Raw genomic sequence first — 14,604 nt, forward strand, 5'->3', positions numbered from 1 at the left:
TAGGTGACCCGGAGGGCTATGGCAGGATCTGCTTTAAGCGCATCATTATGCGCTGAGTTTTGGCACGATGGCTTGGGTGGGGTGCCTGTGTGGGTGACGTGCACGACCGTCCAGCTAGCCTCGTGGGGAGGCCCTGCGGCCTTTTCGTCCCTTCTCTCCTGTGGACACAGACAACCCCACCAGGGTCCCGGGGCTTGTGCTCACCTGGGCTGGCAACCTTGACCTCTACGCCCTTCCATGCCCCACTAGGAGCCCCGGTCAGTGGAGCCAGGCCAGGAGCCAGGGTAGGCGTGCGGCTTGCAAACCCGGATGCTGAGCTGACCTGGGCTGTGGACCTGGGCAGGGCAGCTGGGAAGATGCAGAAAAGGGGAGAGCAGGTTTCCTGGGAGGCTTGGCTGGATGCTGGGATGGACCAGCCTCCCTGCCTGGGGAAGGGATAAGGATTTTCCTCATTTTCGGGAATTGTGTGGAAGGCAGGCAGGCACCGGCTCAGCTGGCTGGAGGGAGGGGGGTGGCAGGTGTCTGCCGTGAGGCCTGGAGACGGGAGCCCTTCCTCTGGGCCCTGCGGTGCTGGGCCGTCCCAGGAGGGGTCCCGTGGGCTCCTGGCTGTTTGCTTTTCCTCCCGTCTTGGGGGTGCTTTCCAAGGAGGCTGGTCCTGGCCTGTCCATCCAGATACCCACCTCGGCAGCGCTTCTCTTCTGCTAGAGCGTTGGGCGAAGGGCGGGAGGAGCGGGCAGGCAGCAGAGGCCGGGACGGCGCCTTCTTCCCGGAGCGCTGGCACGAGTTTCGGGTGGACTTTCTTTGTTTTCTTAAAAATAAGAAATATCAAAGATGCTTTCAGCACTAGAGATGAAAAGGCAGGGCAGCGCTGGTCCACTGCCTCCCTGTGTTCCTGCCCCCTAGGATTCGTTATTGTTTTTCTAGAACAAGAAGGAAAGAAGGAAAGAGTTTTATTTGTAGGAGATTTTTCCCTGCTTAATGAGGTGGTGGGTGGTGGTGTAGCATGTTTTTATTTTATGTTATTTTTTGTCCCTTGCTGCTTTGGGGGAGGGTGGCAGAGTTTGGGGTGCAGGTTTGTGGGGGAAGGTGTTCTCTCGGAGAGGAACAGTACGAGCAGATGTTACACCCCCATGTCTAGAGGGTGGGGGTGAGGACAGGCCTGGTTATGTAAGTCGAGGAGGAGGCGGTGGCTGAGGGGTGCAGCCGAGCGCCCGGTGGCAGCCCTCGAGGAAAGTGGCCAGGTGCAGCCTGCCAGGGGCCTGGCACCACGGCACGGCGGGGGCAGCGGGGCAGGTGGCATCGATGTCGGGGTTGGCAGGGCAGGAGGTGGGGGGGCGCCCACAGGAAGAGCAAGCCCTCGAAGCCATAAAGCAAGACCTGCTACTTCTCTGCTCTTTCCTCCTTCCCTCTCTTCATACCCTGCTTGTCTATCGATTCTTTCTCCAAATCAATTCCCCAGCAACCAGGGAGACGGTCTTCCCCGGGCTCCACATTTCCTCAGTGCCTCCCTCCTCCAGCACCGGCGAGCACGTGACACAGAGCCAGCACACGATGAGGGGCTGAGGCACCAGCTGTCCCGAGCCTCGCAGCCTAGGAAGGGCCGATCCTGGTACTTTTCCATTGCACAGAGCTCAAGGTTTCGTCTGAGAGGTCACTAAGAACCCTGAGCAGGTGCTTCTGAACAGTCACCAGGGGTCCTGGGTCAAGGGCTGTGTGTAGCTTCCTCTCTGGCAGCATCCAGCCACTGTGGCTGCTCTCAGCCACCATGAGGACCACAGAGGAACCTCATCGCCATCTCCCATGCAGAACGGGCTGCCAGGGCCCCGGGTGTTGAACCCCCCATCCCAGTGTCCTCAGCAAGCTCCGTTCTCTGGGCGTTCCAGCTGGTGGCTGGCTGCCCTGCCTGCCACGTCCGCAGGCCGCCCGGGGGCCTGCTTCCTCCCTTGCCCTGCTCTGCCCACGTTGGCCACGGCTTCCCAGGTCCATCAGTGCTCTGAATGCGTCCTGGGCGGTAGCCAGCCATCACACTGTGCGTGGACTCCAGCACCATCTGCACCAGTGAGATCATGGGCTTCGTCCCTGAGCCCATGGGGCTGGCGGGCGCGCGGAAGCACTGTCCTCCCGGCCAGCTCACCTTCACCCGTTGGTATTTATTCATCAACGCATGTGCTTATTTCTCCTCCTGAGGTTCCAAAAAAGGAGGAGCTGGTACAGAGGGGGTGTTAAGTCAGGGAGAAGGTCTTGACTTTGCTGTGGCCGCCCAGCCTGGGGTGCAGGGTCATCAAGCACCAGCTCCCCTTTGGGATCCTCTGTGTCAGGAGGGGAAGTTCTGCCCTCAGAGGGAGCCGGGCATTGGCGTGCAGGGCTCATTCACTCTGGACTTGCAGCGTGTTTGGGGCCGTCTGAGCCTCTGCTGGGGGGTCGTAATGAGCCCACTGCACAGAACTTCTTCCTGGATGTGACTGTATCGCTGCAGGTTCCTGATGTGGGATGATGCTCAGCAAGGCGTGGGGGGCGAGTCTGGGGATGGGCTTACGGGGGCGTTGCAAAGTCAGTCATCTCCACGGGGAAGGCACGTCAGGAGGGGTTGGCGTCCTTGGATTTACCAGTTGTCATGCACTAGGTCAGGAGTGGCCAGACAATTGAGTCCTGGGTTTGTGTTTCATTCTGCACAAGACCGGGGTGGCCTGAAGGAGGCTGCTCCTTCCCAGCCAGGGTCGTGGCCACCAGCCATACGGGGGGACTGTGTGGCTGAGCACGGCCAGCCTGAGGGGCGAGGGCTGCAGGTGCCAGACGCTAGTGGGCTTTACACTTGGCACACAGAGATGGACGTCCCATTGATAAATTCATTTTTTTTTTTTTGGTACCAGGGATTGAACCCAGGGGTGTTTTACCACCGAGCTACATTTCCAGCCCTTTTATATATTTTATTTAGGGACAGGGTCTTTGAGCTGCTTAAGTCTTCGCTAAGTTGCTGAGGCTGGCTTTGGACTCATCATCCTCCTGCCTCAGCCTCCCAAGCTGCTGGAATTACAGGCTTGTGTCATTACATCTGGCTCTATTAATAATTTCTTATATGGTTTATTGACCTGTAATAGTTTGTATATACTGGGTTAAATAAAATTACTAAAATTAGTTTCACTTTTTAAAAACTTAAAAAAAAATGGTTACTTAAATTACCCATGTGGTCATTTGATATGTACTAGTGAGGCTTACTGGGCCGACTGGTCCAAGCTCAGCTCCTGGGGTGGCCCTGAGGTGCCCCAGGACTAGCATCTATGACTCCCCTTTCCTTGGTTCCGGGGTGCTGCATCAGGGAGCCCCTGGGTGAGCCAGAAAAGCCTTCAGGAAGTGGCACGGCTGCCTTGGAGAGGGCCTGAAGCTGTCTGTCTCTGGTTTTGCCCCGTCAGACACCACTGGAGATTTCGGGAAACACCCTCCAGCTTTGTAAATACCCATTAAAAAAATAAAAATAAATCCATTATTTTGTCAACCTTCACAACACCCCGAGCTTATAAAACGCCTCTCACACAGAGGTCTCGGAGCATTGCATAATAAACAATGCATTAAAAAAAAGAGAGAGTCGGCGCTCGCCAAGGGCCTGAAAGCCCCAGAGAACAGGTGCGCGCTTCTGGAAAGAAAGGTCCAAGTGGAGGCCTGAGGCCCGTGCTTGGGCCCCTGGGAGACCCCTGGCCCACAGCCCACCTAGCGACCACAGGAGGAAGTGCCAGTCGCACCCGAACTGGAGCTGGCAGGTGGCCCTGAAGCGAGGACAGAGAACGGAGAGGAACTGCTGGAAGCGGCAGGAAGGAGGGCGAGGATGGGGAGAGAGGGGCCCGAATGCGGCCATAGGCAGGGGTCTCCGCCAGGATCCAGGGTGCGGGACCAGCCCTTGGCCGAGTCTGGTCTGTGCTGACCCAGGTGCAGCGGGTCGGGAGAACCCGCGTCCCCCGGGCCGCAGCTCGGGCTCACCTGCAGCGCGGGCGAGAGCGGGCTGGGGCTCTGAGGCTCCGGGCACTGGCTCGGTGCCGCGGGCGTTTTGTGCACGGCGCAGGTGGCGCATTGTAAGCCTCTCTTATTTTTATTTTTCCATTTTTGACACTGTCCTTCAGTTCCTCTTCCACGCTCCCCGTTAAGCTGTTAAATCACTCCATTTATTTAGTGCGAGTGTTTCTGAGAGCTCATTTTTATCTTGGTGAAAACCAGGCTTGCTCATGGGCACATAATGAAATTGCATAAATATACCCTTAGCTTGGAATCTAATTTATTTTTCCTGTTCATTACGGGGTAGAAGGCCATTATGAAATGTATAACTTTTTTTTTTTTTTTTTTTTCCAGTGCTGGAATTGAAAGGCTGTGGCTTGGGTTCTTTTTATTTTGCTGATTTCGTCCTGATTCAATTTAAAGCTGGTTAGGGCTCAAACACTGGAGCGTAATTGACAAAGATCAGTGTGGGTTGTAATGCTAACGTCTCGTCTGCCCGTCCTGGGCTCAACAGGCTGTGGGTTAAGGAGCAACTCCAGGGGAGGAGCCAAGGCCTGCAAAGCTGTGGGCCTGGAGTCGGGGAGAGACCAGGGAGAACTTTCTCCTGGCCATTTGGCACATGCCCTGTCTTAGTCCAGAGTGAACTGAAGTAGAGTCCAACGGCCCACGCTGGGGGAGGAGGGCAGGGGACATGGCTGACCCCAGACTCTCAGAAATGCTTAGAAATTCCTTGAAGGACATGCCCCCTGAGCTCTGCTCTTAGAGATGGGAATACCGAAGCATGAAAGTTGAGCCGCCTGGACACTGGCCGCATGGCCACTTGGGCTCCCCTTCCCAGCTGGCGCTTGCTCACTGAGACTGTAAACGGGTGGCATTTAGCGGGAGCTGCAGGCAGTTCCCTGGAAGTGGCCACTCAGGCCATTCCGCCTGGGGATGGTACGTTGGTGGGAAGAGGGCAGAAGGACGCCTAGCGGGCTGGGAAAAGTGGCGCGATGCCGACAATCTCAGAAGTGGGGTGGCCCTGCCCCACAAGGAGGCCTGGGCTTCACATGCCTCGACGTGGCAGCACTGCCTCCCTCCCCAGGCACCTGGGTCTCCCCTAGTCCATCTGCCCATGCTCACTGACCATCTTCCACACGCCGGCACAGTCGGGCTCTGACCGCATCGGAACCCCGGGTCCTCCTGGGGGCCTCCAGCAGGAGGAGCTGGACAAGCAGGAGCCGGGCTGGACCCTAGCATGGCAGAAGTGCTCACCAGGCCCAGGAGTGTCCTCTCAGAATGGTGAATGACAACCCCTGAGTGTGTGTGTGATCCCTGGCAGAAGGGGGGGCCATCCTGGGTACACCAGGCTCTCATGAAGAGCAAGAGGTGACAGGTGCCCTTCAGAGTGGCTGAGAGCAGCTCCACTGTGCCTTCCTGTTGCTGCCCTATGACCGGAGCTGCCAGATACAACCAGGGGTGCCCAGTCGAATCTGGACTTCAGATGAGTGACGGACAGCTGCATGTACAGGCGTGTGCCCAAGGTCGCATGGGATAGCCACCGAAGAAAAGCAAAACAAAACAACCTTTGTTGTTTATGAAGATTCAAATTTTACTGGACACCCAGGGTCTCCATTTGCTGAGCCTGATGACCCTTCCTTGGAACAGCAGCAGGAACAGAAGGCCTTCGCTTTGAAATCACTCCCTTAGCCACTAAAAAATTCAGTCACATTAATTATAAAAGTGATTACTTATTCATGGTATGAGTTCCTACAGAAGAGAATTGGCTCTCCCGCCCTTCAGAGCCACTCTTCCAATGGCGGGCCTCTTCTGCAGCCCACTTGCGTACCTTGTCACACCCGACAGATGTGCCTGACACTTCTAGCTTTCTTGGGGAGAATCCCCCATGTAGACCCACTGGAGCAAAGTATATATGTATATATTACTTTATAGAAGGTTGAAAGTATTTACAAGTCTTTCACACAAATATGTGGGGACCATTTATTCTACACTCATACCAACATCAGCTATTATTTCTTATAATGTTTTTCAGGTAAAGTACACAAAACAGCTCCTTTTAACTGCCATTTCTCTAACTCTAGGAAGGCTGTGTCTTATATTTTCTTGGCCATTTGTGTTTCTACTTCTGTGAACTGCTTAATCACATACTTTGTTTCTGTGGAGTCTTCTTCTTAATTTCAGGGTGCTCTTTACATATAGGCATTCTCAGACTGTGAATATTTCACACTGTTGGGATCGCTTCTGGAGCCATGTGACCAGACCATCACCTGACGTCTGGATTTAGACCTGAGCCTTTAGTACTGGTGGCCTTTAGGTCCCTTGAGAATCGTAGAAGTCCCAACCCCACATGGGTACCTTTTCGCCTGCTGATCTCATCCTGGATCTGAAGGAATGATATGTGGCTTGAGAGCCCCGGTGAGTGCATCTGTGCCCTGGAGCTGCCCTGGAGGAGCCCACTTTTATTAACCTGCTATCATAGTGTCCACGGAAAGCCTGGTCCAGGGCACGGAACTGGGCCTTGGGAGCAGGCGGGGAGCACTGAGGCTATCCTACCCTGACCGTGGTCATCCCCACCTCCCCTAAATTCATTCTGTAACCCCACAGGGCCATGGCTCGAGGGCTGCAAGGCAGGAGGGAGGGGGATGGAAAGGAAGGGTCCAGTCCCCGAGTCCACTGTAGCGGGAACATTTGTGCATGCACCCATTCACTCAGCAAGGCCTTGCAGAGAGCCCGTGAGGCATGCACACAGAAGACAGACCAGCTGCGGCGGCTCCTGCCTGCTCAGCTCACTGGGGGCTTGGGTGTGCAGCCCAGCTTACATGGAGGGGATGCTGTGCCACTGCTGTGCCCCCGCTGGGCTGAGTCCCGAGCACAGGGACCTTGGCCTGCACCCTGTCACCTGCACCTCCTCTGCCTTGTGCTGTAGCCACAGCACATTCAGGAAGAAGCATCTTCTTGGGGTCGTGGGCAAGCCCCGTGCCTCACCCCCACCCCCACTGGCTGGTCCTCTTAGGACACTGCACTCAGCTCTGTGACTTGCTTTAGGATTGGTAATGACCATCTGGGACCAGCCTGGCCTGTAAGCCAGGGACAAAGGGAGTCACATCCAAAGCTGGTCATCGCTAGAACTGGGAGCATGGGGGACCTGTCAAGATGCTTGCCTGGTGCCGCGAGAGTAGACCGCCCCCTCCTATGAAGAGGCAGGACTTAAACCATCTGAGGGAGTCCAGTGTTCAGCATGGCTGAGGAGTGAGGAGGCCTGCTGCCCTGGGCCGTCTTACGTCCCCACGTGTCTAAGTCCTTACCCCGCCAAGGGAGGGACTCTGAAAATGGTCTCTGCAGGTGTAATAAAGATGAAGTCATCCTGGATTAGGTGGGCTTCAATCCCAAGACCACCGCCCTGGTAAGAAGGGACACAGACACAACAGGGGAGGCCATGTGGGGCCCGAGGCAGAGCCGGTGGGGCTCAGCCACAGGGGAAGGATGCCAAGGACCGCCTGCCACGGAGGCTGAGGGGCAGGGAGGGTCTCCTCTAGGACCTTTGGAGGTGGCGCGGCCCCGCTGGCACCTTGATTCAGGCTCTGGCCTCTGAACGTCACCGGATAAATCTGGGTTGCCTTGAGCCACTGAGGTCAGTTGGTTAGGCCTGGGGGCAGGCCAGTGCCCACCTTCTGGGTCTTTAAGGGCTAAGCCAGGCGAGGACAGCAGACACCCGTGACTGGTCCACTTAGACTCTCTGCTGCCTCACTCAAGAGGAAGACGTCCGGGTGGGGGCTTGAGCTTCCCGGTCAGCCGTGGGTCAGGAGACGGGCTTGGTCCTCTGTCGGTCACCTTTGTCAGGCCGTGTGACCATAGCCGGGTGTGTTTAAGCTCTACCTGAGCAGGGCCGTTGGCGGGTTCACAGGACACTCAGGGTGCCACGCTGGCCTGTTTTCTTGGACCACACAACCGGACCTCTGGAGCAAGACGAGGTCCTTGAGGCAGTGATTAGGATAACGGGGTGTCTGGGCCACACTGCCTACCCCAGGGTAGTAGTGCCCCCTCCAGACCCCTTGGGGCCAGCTTTATTCTAGCCATGAGTGGACATGTGGAGAGAGGACCCTGTGGAGGTGGACCATGGCATCTGCTGGCCGTGGTCAGGGGGCAGAGGTAGCCGAGCGGCCTATGTGGGGAGGACCAGCCTCTTCTCCAGCAGCCGGTTTGGGATTGAGGGCGCAGCAGGTCAGGAGAAAGAGGGATCAGGGGCCATCCCGTGCTCCTTCCCATCTCCTGGGGGACCAGGCCATCCTGTTCCTTGGAGTATCTGCAGGGCGTTTGGCCCAGAGATGCAGATGGCCAGCACCACAGGCTCCCCTGGCACAGGAGGCCGCTTTGCCTGATTTGGGGGAGCCCCGTGTCTTTGGGGGCTGGTCTTCCTGTCCTGCTTCGTGACCCCACAGCTGATCTGCCAGCCCAAGGAACCCACGGGCAGCTGTACCACATTTTGTGCTCCAGGTTACCCGAGGCCTGACACATTTGGGGTGACTCGATTAGGTGACAGGGACAAGAGTGAAGGAACAGGATGCCTGAAGGCAGCTGTCCCCGTGGGGCCCACTGCAGGAGCATGTCGAGCTCGCCTCCTGGCTCTTAGAGGTGACCGACGCTGGTCAGTGAGGCAGAAGAGCAGCTTCCAGCGGGAGGAGAAGTCGGCTCAGCTCCGGGGCCAGTTCTCGGGGTCTGAGGGGGCCTAGGGCGTGGCCGTGGGCCTGCTGCGGATGTCCTCACCCGAGGGCGAGGTGAACATGCAGGTGGGGGCGGCAGAGCAGACGGCCAGGACCTGTGTCCTGGGCGCAGAGAGGAGCTGGAGGCTGGCCCTGTGAGACACACGCTCATGGCGACAGTTGGTGGGTCCCAGCCTCTGCCGTTTGCAGCCAAAATCAGTTTAACAGATGCAGCGGGGTCACCGTGGACCAGTGTGCTCATACACAGCTCCCCAAGGCCCAGGGCCCCAGAGCACACCCTAAACTGGGGCCCTGACTCCTGTTCTCCCTGGGTCTGGCCTCCAGGCACTTTCAAGCTGACTTCTGTGTGGGCCAGGATCCTCCTGTCTCTGTCTGTCCACGGCAGGTTGCTGTTTCCCTAGGGGACCTTCCCTAAAGCACAGGGAGAAAGCCAAGTTGAATAAACCAGGAAGATCGGATGCCTGGCAGCAGCAACCTTTGGTAAACACAGATTTCCTCTTCCAGGGACACTGCAGCCAGGTCTCTGTGGGTCAAGGGGCTGGCATGGACTCTGGTGATTCATTCTCGGTTCTTGGTTTCCAACCAAGTCCAGGGACCAGCGGTGTGGAGCAGCCTCTGGCTGGTCCCCAGGGTCCTGGTGCAGCAGCAGAGCCCAGCTGAGCTTCCACTTCAAATTTAAGGGACATGCCTCCTCCTCAGCAGAGCTGGATGTGAGCTAAGGGACCCCTTAGGATTCAACTCTCGGCCTCCCTGGTCTCTCACCAAGGAATGGCTTGCTCTTCAGATCACTGCAGTCTTAAAGTCTTGAAAATATCTTACACAACTTCTCCTTGTAGGGAGGGGAGGTCAGCCCCCCACCAGCCACCGGCAGCCAGCTCTCTTCAGAGTGACATGTCCTCAAGTCAGATCACGTTTTTGGTTTTTTTGAGATTGTAGAATTTGGACTAAAGAGAGAAATGAAGTTTGTTTCCAAAGGGCATTTTCATATTTAATGCTTAGTTGCAATTTTCTGTGTTGTAAAATTGTCCTCAACTGTCCTTAGCTGTCCTTTTAGTATCCTTTGGCTAATTCAGTCATTAAAAAATGACATTGTAAAAGAATACTTAATGATTTGGTATGATATATAGTTAAATGGAAAAGACATTACAAAATGGTATGTACAGTATGATCCCACTTAGTACCAAAAATACATATTCTCTGCATAGGGAAGTCTGGAAGTGTATATATGCTCAAAATGTTAACAGGAGTTATTTCGGGTTAGTGGGATTATGGGTTATTTTTATTTTCTTCTTTTTGCATATGTGTAGTTTCTAAATTTTCTGCAGTGAATATGTATAACTATTATAATAAGGAAAAAATTAGAACCACAGATCTTGCCAGTGGCTGCCTGGACTCCCTGACCAGAGACGGCGCAGGCGGCCCCTCCTGCGAGGCAAGGCTCCCGCTGGGTCACTGGGGTCCTGGGCCGGGGCACACTGAGAAGTTCCCTTCCCGTTCCTGAGTGCCAGTGGCTTTGCGTCTGCGGTGCCCTAGCTGGACATGGCGGACTCTGGCTTGGGTTAGTGTTGAAGTGGTGGGAGCACTTTTCAGACAACCTCCGACCCAGCCAGTGGGGGAAAGCGGGAACCCGAGGGTGCAAGCCGAGCTGGACTCACCGGCGGCCCCTCCCACCCTTCTACCTCAGTAGACCAGTGGGCAGGGTGGCACCGTGTGGGCATGGTGGGGAGGGGCCAGCTCAATGTGGGCGTGGCCTGGCGTGGGCGTGTCAGGGCGTGGCGTGGGCGTGGCCTTGGGAGGCTTTCTGCCGGGGCAGGACTGGGTCCCTAGGAGGAGGGCGCTGCCTTGGGTCCCACTCTGAGTGGGGAGACTGTGGACTCTGTAGTCTGCCGGGCGCTGTGCCTATCCTCCAAGGGGTAGTGAATGGAGGCTCTCCGGTAGAGTGGAAATAGTGTGGTTGGGTTCAAATCCCAGTTGCCCACCAGCTAGTGCTTGGTAATCTCTCCGAGCCCTAGCTTTCTTCCCTAGAAAGTGAGAGGCAATGCCTACTTCACAGTGATGTGATAATGACATGGAATACTGAAGGGCAAATACCCGGCCTGTGGCTTGAGACGGGGCAGGTGCTGAGCACGGATCCCTCTGAGGGAAGGTGGGGCACCCCTGCTTTGTACAAACCAGGGAAGTCCTCCTGAGGAGCTTCTGTGCATCCGCTGGTGTTCGACACCAGACAGCTCCGGGCTCTTTTGGTAGGAGCTGCCCCTTCCCCGACACACGTGTGTGCACACGTGTTTAACAGTCGCCTGATAAAGCCACTGAGCAGGAACTGGTCCCTGCCTTGTGGCCCAGGGTCCTGGAAGTCATGAGCAGGGGATTTGAAGGTTGCGAGGCTGTGACTCTGAGCCTGATACCCACTTCCCTCATTATCAAGAGGAGAACGGAGGTGAGGGTCCCAGGCAGGCCTTTCCCGGACAGTGACTGTGGGTGGCTGCCTCAGTGCCTCCTGAAGGCCTGGGGTCGCCAACACCGACCTGGGTCAGCATCCTCTCCAGTGACGGTCCTGTGGGCCTCCCTGCCTGCAGCCTTCCTCCTGCTCTCGCCTGCGTCCAGACACATCTTCCCACAGTGCACATCTCGGCTGGGCTTGGCTGTAACCCACTCCATGCTGCCCAGGCTCTGCATGGAGTCCCAACCTCCAGAGTGACTCTGCTGCGAGCCAGCCCCACTCTGCTAGGGACAAGAGGTACACAGATGCGACAGAGGAACTGAGCTTGGCTCCTCTCCTCCTCCCCCCGTACCACCGTTCACGTTCAGATCCACTCCACGTGGCCTCTTCTGCTCCAATGACTGTGCGCCATATTGGGGAGGTCAGGGGAGAGGTACCAGGGTGGTTCTGGTGCTGCCTGCCTCAAAGCTATTAAACGAGGTCTCACAGAAACCCCAAACACAGCCTGGGGCCACTTGCATTCAGGTCTGCCCCACTTAGTGCAAACCTGAGCCCTGACACAGCAAAACGTGGGCATGAGTCATCAGATCAAGGGGGACCCTCTGGTGGAGCAGCCTCCTCTGGCTCGGGAGCCGCCGAGGCCTGCTGAGGAGCCTCTGGGAGTGCAGGAGCTGACCAGCGCCATGTCGCTCTGAGACAAGGCGGATCACCGGAGCAGGATTGGATTTACAAAAACTGGTTGGACACAGATTTTCAGGAACCCATCTGGCTGGATAAGAGGTAGAGCTGTTCCCTTTTCTAGATTCCCGGGAGGCTTATGTTCCTGGGAGACTGGGTGTATGTGCTGCCAGAAGGGGTTTTATTTTTAGCCAAATGTGAGAAGGGGAGGGGGTCCCGGGGGAGGCGTCCCAGGCTGGCGTTGGGACCTGGCCTCAGCGGCCTTTTTACTTTTGGGAAAGGTGCTCTCTCCTGCAGGCGCCTGCGTGGGCTGCGATGTGGCGGTGTGGCGTGAGCGGATGCCTGCCTCCCCGTGCGCTAAGATGAATACCAAAAGCAGCCAGCCTGCACGCTTCTAAATTTACAGGGTGCCTGTCCTTCGCTGGCTGCTTTGAAGCAAAGCTGCCAGAGATGCAGAGATGCTGAGGCTGGCCAGGACGGCAGCCGCTGCCGGCCCTCTGGCTTGCTCGTGCCTCCCACCCCCACACCCTCAGGCAGCCTCCTCAGGGCCTCAGGACCCAGCAGAGGCTGGCAGGTAAGGGTAGGCCCTCTGGGTTCCCTCCTCCTGCAGGCAGCACAGCCTGTGTGGGATCTAACTGGTGTCCGGGGTTGGAAGCGAGGGCTGTGCTTCTCTGTGCAGCCTTGTCCAGGAAGGGACTGCTGGTTCTCCTCCCAGCAGCAAGCGGGATCGCCCACAGTGATTGTGAAGGCCTGGCCTGGCGGTGCCCTGGTGTGGAGGGCCAGGAGGTACCACCCACACCCCGCCCCACTGCTAACCACCATGCCGCTTAGAGTCTACTGTGCCAATGGGCCTCTGTCACAATGCCACTCACCTTGGAGGAGCTGCTGCTGAGCCATGTCCCTTCTCTGGGCCCTGCATGCAGCTCGCTAGGACGCGGCATCCTCTGTCATACTTGTCTTGTCTGGGCTGTGTCATGGTTCCCCGAGTCCTACCATGGGCACCTGAGGGCAGGGACATCTCATCTGTCTCTGCAGCCCCAGGGCCTGCACAGGTGGGCAGGGAGTGAAGGAGCTGCCCTCCACTCTGGCTTGCAGGGCTGGGTTGCCCCTCGGTTCAGAATTGCATGAATAGATTCCATCCCCACTTAAAATGAAATACTGTCAGTCGGCCCCGGCGAGCAGTGGCTGGCCTGCGATGGGGAAGGCCTGGCCCTGGTCGTGGCCTCTCTGCCCAGCAGGCCTGGATGCTTCGCCTTGGCTGGACGAGTGCCTGGGTGTGTTTGCTGACCGAGAGCTGAGGGCAGAGGCGTGTGCTGTTAGGAAACTGAGTGGTCACCCTCTCCCCAAGCACACCAAGACAGCTGTCTCAGCCCTGCAGGGCCTCAGGGCTGTGCGCCTCCTAGACCTGCAGGGCCAGGGGAGGCAGGCCCGGGTGCCTGGACCTTTGCTGAGGTGAGGGCTGTGGGCATGAGGGGGGCGTGGGTCTTGGAGACTGGATCTGCACAGGCTCCGTGGATGGACCCTGGGCCCCAGGCCCAGGAAGGCCTTGGTGCGGGGAAGGGGGTCTCACTGGCTCAGCCTTTGCCAGTCACCCTCAATGGCTGCTGGACAGTCTGTTGTGGACTAGAGTTTCTCCCTGTCTTTGCTTTTGTCTTGAAAATGTTCTGCTCAGTTGGATTTTCATCTTTACTCTGGAATTCTTTGAGTTTGGGTTTCTTGTCCTGAGTCGCATGGGGAAAGTTCGGACTCTTGGAGGCACTGTCCCTGCTGGGACAATACAGTTTTAAGTCAGAGAAACAGTGTGGGGGACTCACCTGCATGGTCTCGCCAGGCTCCACCCTGTCTGCCTGGCTTCCCTGGGGGAGGACGGAGGGAGCAGGCCCCCATCTGCCTCCTCTCTCCATGGGGGACGCCCTGTTGGAGAACCCCTTTTGTCAGGGCTTCTAGGAGTTCTGACAGGCCTGGGCTGTGATGTCCTGGCCTTCCTGGAAAGGGCCAGGCTACAAATGCTCTAGTGTCCTGTGCCCAATGACCTCGGCTGCAGTGACCAGCTCTGCCACTGTAGCCTGCAGGTGGCCGTGGGCAGTAAGGACGCGAGTGGCCGTGTGTCGGTGATGTGCTGTTGGGAAGTTGGTGATTCCTCTCCAGCTGTGGTTTGCAGACCCCTATTCTAGAACCTCCAGGGTGGGAAAGGACTGTGCCCATCATCATCCCTCTGGTGTCCGTCCTCTCCTCCCTCCTCCCTCCACACACAGCTGGTCTTTCGCTCCCTGCCTTGGTGTGCCCCAGACCCCAGGGTCACCTCCCTGGGGCTCCAGATCCTGCCCTCATGGAGAAGGCCCTTCATTGACATGCATTCTCTAATTGGGTCAGTGCTAGGTGCCCCTGGACTTCACCCAAACCCCGTCTCCATTTCATGGGTCACTTGAGTGCTCTGCCCCTCCTCACTTCAGGATGGGCCACCTCACATGGGCACCACACCTCTGCCCAACTGCCCACCCCTCTCTTTACCTCTCTCCCCTTCTCTGTAAGACTCACTCCTGGATCCTCTTTCCCGTGAGCCACCCTGCTGGCCCCGAGGATGCTTGAAAACGCAGGGCTCCCCTGAGCTTCCTTCTGCCTTCCCGGGAGGGCAGCCTGGCTCTGCTCTCAGGCCTCAAATCCACCAGAGCATCAGGTGGAGTCCCTGGGGTGTGGCAGTGGACACTTGCTGGGCCCTGCAGCCTATGGTCAACACACAAGGGAAACGAGACCCTGCCAGCCAGAATTTCCCTTTTGGAT

The 14,604-nt window shown here is 57.2% G+C and overlaps 1 protein-coding gene across 7 annotated transcripts in view; it reads left to right on the forward strand.

Moving 5' to 3' along the window:
• Positions 1-14,604, forward strand: part of Rbfox3 (RNA binding fox-1 homolog 3) — a 393,803-nt gene that overhangs the window by 42,119 nt on the left and 337,080 nt on the right. Inside the window, exon 1 of one of the 7 annotated variants that reach the window (XM_047544868.1) lies at positions 11,770-11,925. The exons of the other annotated variants lie outside the window; for them this stretch is intronic. The gene's annotated coding sequence lies outside the window, so the exon portion shown is untranslated. Of the gene's footprint in view, positions 1-11,769; positions 11,926-14,604 lie in introns of those variants that run through there. 7 annotated transcript variants of the gene reach the window in all.

This window comes from Sciurus carolinensis, chromosome 3, assembly GCF_902686445.1.
Source record: "Sciurus carolinensis chromosome 3, mSciCar1.2, whole genome shotgun sequence".
Taxonomy (NCBI): Eukaryota; Metazoa; Chordata; class Mammalia; order Rodentia; family Sciuridae; genus Sciurus; species Sciurus carolinensis.